Here is a 9702-nt window from a genome sequence, read left to right on the forward strand (position 1 = left end):
CTCAGAGCACTAGTTATGATTACACAAGATAGGAGCTTTGCTGTACTTTTGGCCAATGCTGTGAAAAGTACCTCTGCTTCCTTTTTCTAAATTTCAAGGACTGGAAACTGACACAAAACACAGTAACACATAAGAATAAATAGCTTGTGAAGACTAGTGACTTGCATGATCCCGGTTAGAATTCATTTCCCCCATTCCTGTAGTTAAGTCAACTAGTTTATCTTAGCCTGAGTTTTCTGTCTGCTTAAGTAGGGGTGGATAATAATGATTCCACCATTGGCTGTTGGGAGGACTGAAGAGAAAGGATGCAAAGAGCTTACAAAAAGTAGGTACTCAGTAACTAGGGATAACAATGATGTTCATTTTGGATTTGGGAGAATTTCTTTATTTTCCCATTTCCCAGGCTCTTGGCAAACTGAAAGCAACCTATGGGGACTTGCTGCCCAACTGTCACTTCTTTGGGTGCCTCTTTCTTCTCTGCCTTTGGCTTCATGTCTTCCTAAATAACTTCATGCTCAGGCAAGTCCAGGCACACCTTGGGAACAGCCATCAAGGCTGCAGACAAGCTCACATGCCGGGAAGTACTGGGTATTGAGGGGACACTGTTGCCCCTTTAGCATTCCTTTCAAGATTGCTGAGAGAACAGCTTCTGCTCAGAAGGGCAGGGATTAAGATGGCTCTGGGAAGTGTGGCCTGCAGCAATAGCTGGCTGCATGATGTGCTCCATATTTTCTCAATTTCCTGAAGGTCGCAAGGCTGTCCCCTGAGAGAGGAGCAAATCTAAGCCAGGGGTATTTAAGAAACTCATAAAATCCTTGGAGAGAATTTTAGTCCAACTTTTTGTTCTCCAAATGAGGTGATACTACTGAAGGAGCCTACCACAGATCACTCGTCATGTCAGCAGAAGAAGTAGGACTAGAATCCAAGTCTCTTGGCATCTGGGTCAGGTGTGCATCAGGGCCATCGTCTGTCACTTTGTCATCATCTCCATCCCCACGGCCAACGTCATCATCACTGAGGAAAACCCTCATGGTCCAGACCTTCCTCTGGGTCTGTGACCTGCTTTGAACAAACTGTCAAAGAAGGATGTTGGTCAGTGGAATTCTCTCACACCTCTTCTGAGTCTGAGAAGGAATTTGTGGGAAAATCAGTTAAAATAACCAGTTTTTCATATATAAAATGATAACAAAGAGTTTTTCAGAATTTCTGTGAGGATTTAGTCATATATTAAGTCATGTATATAAGTCTATATGATGTGCCCAGCATAAAGTCTCTCATATATTAGAATTCATGAAAATCTGTGTTCTTTGCCCAACATCTTCTCCCACCCCCTTTATAGGAAAATGTATTTCATGTCTAGGTTCATCTCTGGGCTCTATGTGTAGTTTTTCTACATGTATTCTAAATCCATGCTCCTGTGTATTGACTGGAATATCCTCAGCCCTTTTCAGAGTCCTAGTGCTCTAGACGGCAAATGACTCTTGGTACTAAGCTTGCTTCAAGGGTGAAGTCCAGGAATTTCCCAATTTCTCACCCTCCCCAGCCCAGGCTGACCCTGAAGTTAGTAAACAGGGAAGTGCATCTCAGATCTATGATCTGGAACAGAGATGACTGAGATTTCTTTTCTCCCGAAACAGGGGATGCAGACTATCCAGGAGAGGTTCCCCAGATCATGGTTCATTGTCCTCTTTGACATTTGAGCTCCTCCTTTCCATCTTTCTGCTCAGCCATCCATAACTACCTAGGATTTCATCCTCATGGGAGCTGTATGGTAGTAGCAAGTTGGGGCTCCACCATCAGGAGGCAGAAGAAAGATAACAAAGAGGAAGGTAGAAATTGACACATTCCCAAGAATCTCTTAAGTCTCATTGGCCAGAACCATGTCACATTGCCATTTCCATCCATAAGAAAAGCTAGAAAATATCATTTTTTTCAGTTGTGCACTACACCATTCCTGAATAAAGTCACCATGATTTTGTAAGAAAGATAGGGAGACCCTACAATGAAGAAGCAAATTATCTTGCTACAATTAGTGTTGAATTTGCAAGGTAATTTCTGTTGAGGTGTGTGTATTCATCTTGATGAGCTGGATTCTTTGCATAGTTCACATAAGCTGGTTATGAACTCATTGGAAGATATAGCTGAAAACATTTGAAAAATTATGAAATGACACATTTAAGGCTTGAGAAGATTTCTTCCTATTTTCTTAAACCAGATAGTAGCAGTGTAAGGATATGAAACCATTTTACCATTTATTTGCAGATTTTATTAAAATGCATTTGGAAGAATTTTACATTTCATTTTTAGACGCTTACACACACACACCTCTCCATTATATCAAATTTTAATGGCATTTTGAAGACCAAAATTTCTTCATCAGTTTTTTCCTATAATTTTGGCTAGCAAATAATTTTAAGTGTGAAAGGCAAATATTTCTAGGAAATAAATTAAACTGAATATTGTGTCTCATAACAACTGATTCAACCAACTGAGGCTAATAAATGATTATAAACTTTGAACAGCAGGACTTGTTCTAAGCAACTCGTTTTCCCCATCCAGAGTGCTAGGTTTCAGTCTTCAGTTTACATAACCACCATGAAATGTCCTTCTTACTAGGTGGAAAAATCCTTACTTTCCCCACTCAGTGATTTCTTAATGAATTTCCTCTCTTGGGTACTTCCTTACCAGGCACATGTACAAACACATAAACTCAGCTTCCCTCCCTCCCTCCCTCCCTCCCTCCCTCCCTCTCTCCCTCCCTCCTTCCTTCTTTCTTCCTTCCTTTCTTTCCTATGTTTGGTAACTCTGATGATTTTTTTTTTTACTCTGACACATGTCAAATCTTATCAGATAAAATCCTATTTTATCTTTGTGACTTGAGATTCTTAATATCGCTTAAATTTTGAAAAAGCTACCTTATTGATATGAAATGTTGCCTTCATTTTAAGTAAGTGGTACTCAGACAAAATCCCTTCACCACTTAACCAGTTATAATCATACTGATTCTTGCCATTAAATAGTCAACTAGATTTATTGCTACAGATATTTCTTATTTATTTAATATGCAATGACTTTCATATAAAATTACATTTACTTGTGGTTATTTTTATTGTAACAAATAATACTGCACAAAAATGTACAGTGATGACATTTATTTTTTAATGCATTTATTTAAGTAGAAAAAGGGAGTTAGTTAAAATAGCTAAATAAAAACTGGTTTACAGCCATGGTTCTTTAATTAGAATTTGGGGATAGAACACTTTTCTAAGATGGGCACTTAGAAAAATCCCGGTTCTTCTCCAAGCATCCCATGGTGTTAAGGAATTTAATGGCTCAATTTCTCAAGCATGAGTGTATGCAACATGGAGAGCACAAAAATAATACAGCACTGGGGAGCCTGGGTGACTCAGTTGATTAAGCGTCTGCCTTCGGCTCAGGTCATGATCCCGGGGCCCTGGGATTGAGCCCCACAACCAGCTCCCTGCTCAGCGGGGAGCCTGCTTCTCCCTCTCCCTCTGCAGCTCCCCCTGCTTGTGCTCTCTCATGCTCTCTCTCTCTCTCTCTCATAACTAAAGAAAATCTTTATTAAAAAAATAATATAGCACTTTCTCTTTTTGGGTTTTCAAAATCTTTGCTACTTGTACTTAAATAAGCAGGACTCATAGAATTCAAAGAAAACAACCTCATTCTCTCCTCACAACTGTCCTATCCAGACAGACATCCTCAGTAGGACTAGATGTCCCCAGCTTCTGATTTAAAATTTCAAGTAAGTTGCTTTCAGGGAGTAGAGAATTCTAGCCGCTTGAATATTTAAAATGTACTGTTTTACATAAGAATAAAATTTCAGCTGTCATTTATTGTGAAAGCTTCTCTGTCAGTGTCAGTCTGCTCTAGACAGGATGTCTATTGTGGGAAGGAGGAAAGAGGACTCTCTTTTTCTCTCTGACCATCCTCCCCAGCTTGCTGACAGGGATTTCTGTTCCTTGCAGTCAGGGGCAGAAATGAAGAGTGCTGAGAGGCAGAGAACATCAATTGGTACTTTCCCACCCTGATGTCAGGCTGCAAGGGGCTGAGTGCCCCAGGGCTCCATCACTGGGATTCCTTGGCTTGGCCCCCTTCAGTACTCTAATGCATTTACTCAGCCAGTGGCTCATGATTCCTCCTGCGTCCCACCCTTGGGTGTCCATCGAAAATCTCCAGCCTCATTCTCTTCAAGGTCTCCTTGCTTCTCCTGGTATCCTTTTGGAGCAAGGTCTAAGACCACTCAGGTTGGGTTTCTTTCACATGGCTGACTTGTGGAAGGACAGGCCATCCCAATACAACCCTCTCCTGCTTTGCTGTGACAGACAGACTCTAGGGTGCTCTAATACTTCCTGCCTCCTGGCGTTCATGCCCTTTGTGATTGCTTCCCCTTGAGTAGAGGTGAGACCTATGACTTGCTTTAAATAAATAGAATATACAAGGTGACGGAATGTACGTGACTATGTGCACGTGATTGCATGATCACATTGCAGGAGATTGTGGCATGTCTTACTGGTGTCTCGTTCTCTTTCTTGCTAGCTTTGAGGAAGCAGGCAGCCATGTTGTGGAGTTCCACATGGCCAGGGACTATGGGCAGCTGTTAGAAACTTAGAGTAGGCTCTAACCAACAACCTACAAAGACTTCCAGGCAACACCCAGCCAAAAAAAAAAAAATGGAGCCTTTGGTCCTACAGCTGCAAGGAACTGGATTCTGTCATCACTGTGGAAGCTTGAAAGTGGATCCTTCCCCAGACAAGCCTCAGCTGAGACCAAAGCCCTGCCAACACCTTGACTGCAGCCTTGTGAGACCCTGAAGTGAAGAGCCCAGTTAAGCCATGCCCAGCCCTGACTTGTAGAAGCTGTGAGATAATAAAGGTGTGTTGTACTAAACCTGTAAGGTTGTGGTCATTTGGTATACAGTGATAGATAATACACCAGCCATCAGAGTTAAAAGCCCAAACCTTAGTCTCTTTTGGTTCCTCGGAGTGTGTTAGACTCAAGTCTACCGTCTTCCCCAAGTTGTGAGTCTCCACATTAAGTTCCCCACATGGTCCCATTGCAACATCCGTTTCTGAGACTAGAGGTGAGGAAGAAGTCCTCCTTCCTTCTCCTACGGTGGGAAGAGGGGGGGGAAACCCCATAGAACCTCAACAAGTTTCTTCCAATGAAATTCTCTGTAAAGTTTTCAAGTGATATCCTGTGGCTAATGAAATTCTCTGAGTTCCAACTCAGTATTTAAATTTCTTTTATAGGCCGGTTGAGAAACTCTTTTTGGCTATTTCTTTTGCAATTTCTGCTTGGGTGAATGGCATTTCATTCTGTAGGTTGGGGGCAATTATCAACTCCATTGGGATGGGGGTGGGTGATGGGCATAGTCCCTCCAAGGGCAGGCAATAGGGGGAAGAATTGTCTGTAGAAAATTTTAAAATAATTACAAAATTGCCAACTGCCTTATGTCATCCACATGCAAGCATTCTAAATAATATTGATAATAAAATGCTCTCTGAGAAAAAATCTTTCATTGATAAAAATTCTAATATAAAAGTGGCGTATTCCTGGGGCAGATCTCTCCCACTGCTCTGCCCTTGGCACAACACTGTGTTATCTATTGTCTTTGGGCCTCAGATGAGACGGAGAACAATCTCCGGCTATGTGAGTCCTGTTAACATCCAGATGGGCAGCTTAGTTTCTAGCCTTCACGGTGCCTTCTGCCCTTCCTTGGGCCACTTTGCTGCCATGTGCTGGTGGTACAGGATCATAGGGTTCTTGTCTCACGGAAGGGAAGAATGAATCTTGCGGACAAAGGAGAGTGATCAAAGTGATAGAGTTTTATTAAGCAAGGATACAGAAAAAGGTCTCTAGAGTGAGAGGGGTCCCAAATGGGTTGCCACTGAGGGTTTTTAGTGGCCCATGCTGAACCGATCACTGCGGTGGGAGGGACCAAAGGCGCTGACTGACAGCCCGGAACCAGAGCACTCTGGAGAGAGCGGTGGTCAGTGCCTCAAAACCGCAGGGGTCTCCAAGCACAAGTCATCGGCTCTTGGGAAGCCCAAAGTGGAAAATGGATCTGAGGACACAGTATGCAGCCCCATTTTCATCCTGCCGCATTTTCTGATCTCACCAACTCTCACCCAGAGATGCTTCCCTCAGAGTCCGTATGGAGTTGGAGATCTTTTAGCAGCATTTCAACTTTCCTCAGCTCCACATTCACAAAATTTAGAAAGCAAGCACGAAACAAGTCTTTTGAACAGTTATCCCATGAAAAGCTGTGTTTCTAGAGCCCCATAGTTAACTTAGACCTACGACACTGTTTCCCAGCACCAAAGTAGTAGCTCAGAAGTACCGGAAGGAAGGAGGGTGGATGGAGGAAAAGAAACCTCGACTTTCGCCCTCAAGGATGCCAATCAATTCCAGTTTTCCCTCTTTGAATTTCTTTTAGTTAGTGAAAGCAGGTACTAATGGAGGTCTTTCATAAAGCAAAGTGGCCTAATGCAAACTTTTGAAACATGGGAGATACCCGTATTCCATTGGATCTAGAATAGTTTAATTAAATATCCTGCCTTATATGTGTGTATGAACCTTTTTTTATTTTTTATTTTTTTTTAGGGCTCACGTGGCTATGGAGGCGGGGATGTCCCGCAGTCCGGCCTGCAAGCTGGAGAACAGGAAACCTGGTAGTGTAATTTCCTCTGAATCCAAAGGCCTGAGAATATTAAGAAACAGATTTCGTCTCAAAAACCTGAAAATAGTTGAAAGACAAGTCTCATAAAAACATACCAAGTTTCCAATCATTCTAATCGGAGCGATTCTCAGTAGTCTAGTTTTGAAGCTTCAGGCCAGAACAAATGTTTAAAAATAAGAACCCTTGGTATAAAATCCGAATGTCTAAGGTGTGATCAGTCAGGAATACAGACTATCATTTTTTGCTTCCTTCAGTCCTTGGTGTGTGGCACAAGGGAAACGGACTGAGAGGTCCTCCTAGAGCCACTAAAACAAAAACCTCACAAGGCTAAGAGCCACAGAGCCCTCTGCAAAAGCAAAAACCCTCTTTGAATTTCTGTTAGTTAGTGAAAACAGGTACTAATGGAGGTCTTTCATAAAAGCAAAGTGGCCTAATGCAAACTTCTGAAACATGGGAGATACCCGTATTCCATTGGATCTAGAATAGTTTAATTAAATATTCTGCCTTATATGTGTGTTTGAAGCTTTTTTTATATGATAACTAGTGTAGTTTCTCTGCTTTGCTTTTAGAAACACAAAAATGATTTGTTTGCTGTCACAAAAACCACTGTCTCTCCAATTCAGATTTTATTTCAGGTAGATAAATTATCTAAATCCTTTACTCTAGACCCTAGAAATGAAGGATAGAAAATGAGGAGAGGAAACCAAGCTGTTCTTGGGGAAAGACATGGGAAGAGGAGCTGGAGAGAAACAGTCAAGGTTTTCTTCTCCAGTACAACCAAGGAAAAAACTGGCGCCCCTCCCACCAGGAGTTTTGGCTTCCCCTCCAGGGACTTCAGCTGGTAAGCTTTTTTCTAGGCTGTAGAAAATTGATATTAAGCTGAGGAATCCATTAAAGGCTGTGACGTTTACTTGTTATTTATTAATTTCCCCTAGATTGTGCAGAAGAACTATGTTAAGAGGATGCCTAGTACTGATACCAAGTAAGTACTCCGCCTACGGTTGCTACCTGGTCTTATTTTGTTCTTGCTCCAAATTCAGATCATCTTCCCTGTCACTTCACTACTCTCTTAATATGATGGGATTTTGTTCCATGAGTGAAGACGTGCCTGGAGACAGGTTTGTCAAAGCTCCTCTTCCCTGCTTCACACAGGCTACATATTTGGCGTTTGACAGGTGGTCACGCCATTGTCCATCCATTCAACATTCATCCAGCAAATATTAGTTGAGGGAGTCCTCAGTGCCAGTGGCTGTCTGTGTGAGCAGAATCCTACAGGTTTGCCCTACCACGCTACAACTACTCTAGGTTAGTGTCCTACAGGAGCTGCCTTTTACAGGTAATTACCTTATCCAGCCAGTATTTATGAGGTGCCAGCCACGTGCCAGCTATGCTGGAGACCAGCGACACATGATGCATAAGATATTGTCCTGGCGCTTAAGCACTGTGTGCAGAGCACTGTGGGAGCACACAGGTGAGAGGAGCCAGTTTAACAAGGGGAAGAACAGGCTTTTCCAGGTGACGTGTAGATGGTACTTTCAAAGAAGAGCCAGGTGCTCAGAGCCAGGTGCTCGTGGCCATATGGATTCCAGGTGGGCAGATCAGTGTAGGCAAGCGTCAGGACCAAGAAGCAACGTGTTATGATTCTGTCACAGAGTGAGAAGTGGGAGACCCGACTGGGAGGGAGGCAAGGTCCTGGAATGCCTCCTGGAGGCACCGAGCTTTGCCCTAAAGGTAATAAGCAGCCATAGGAAGATTTAAGCAGTGTGGTGACAAAATCACATTTGTGTTTCCAGAGGTCTTTAGCACAGTAGTGTTTGCAAAGGTGAGGAGAGGCAAAGATAGGTCAGAAAGTGCAAAATAAAAAGGTCAAAGGATGCCGCGTTAACATTAGACAACAAAAAGTCCTTATGACCACATCACATAATAAAAAAAATAATAAAAAATAATTTAAAGATTTGCCTAGAGGTATGAGGAACTAACAAAAACACAATAGTCACGAGAGTTTTTAACATGCAGGTTTTGAGAAATATAAGCAAAAAACATAGAGTTATAAAATGCTTGAATAAACCAGTATAAAAGAAACATGCTTTTTTTTTTAAGATTTTATTTATTTACAGAGACAGAGACAGCGAGAGAGGGAACACAAGCAGGGGCAGAGGGAGAGGGAGAAGCAGGCCTCCCACGGAGCAGGGAGCCTGATGCAGGGCTCGATCCCAGGACCCTGGGACCATGACCTGATCTGAAGGCAGATCATCTTCCCTGAGCCACCCAGGCACCCCAAAAGAAACATGCTTTTTAAGCTCACTCGGTACATTGATGACAATCCACCATAAATTCATCCCAAAGAAAACCTCATTAAATTAAAAAAAAAAAATCCAGGTCACATTCACTAATCACGCTGCAATAAAGGGGGAAATAGATAACAAACATTTGTTACCACTATAAAACGTTTCAAGCCCAATGAAAATGTATAGCTTCTCAAACCTTCAATAACCAGATTTAAAGTATGAAGTGAATATATTTTGTCCATATTGCAACAAAAGTGTAAAATAATCAGGAATTCACTGAAGCACGAAGGACTTATATGAGGGAAGATACACGTTTTTGATTACGGAACATAAACAAGCCTTGACTACATTAACATATTTCTGGAGGTCAGTTATTCCAAAATTTATTTCAAATGTAAATATCCTTCCGAAACAAAGTTTCTTGTAGAACTTGACAATGATTTGAAGTTCATATGGAATGAGTTTATCTAGCCAGAAGCATTTTAAAAAGAGAAATGCTGCAGGAAGGACCATATTATCAGAAATTAAAATACAGTATGTGTTAAAAGATACCAATTGTGTGTTGCTGAAATAAACTGAATGGTAAGACAGAGTAGAAATCCCAGACAGCAGCCCTGTCTCTCTATATGAAAATAGTATTTGAAAAATGTTAGTAAATGTCTATTGAATGTACTCAATAAATTACTTGCAAACCATGGAGAAAAAAATACA

The sequence above is a fragment of the Eumetopias jubatus genome, unplaced genomic scaffold (assembly GCF_037043125.1).
Source record: "Eumetopias jubatus isolate StellerSeaLion01/CBP00866 unplaced genomic scaffold, mEumJub1_p1.0 scaffold_13, whole genome shotgun sequence".
Classification (NCBI taxonomy): domain Eukaryota; kingdom Metazoa; phylum Chordata; class Mammalia; order Carnivora; family Otariidae; genus Eumetopias; species Eumetopias jubatus.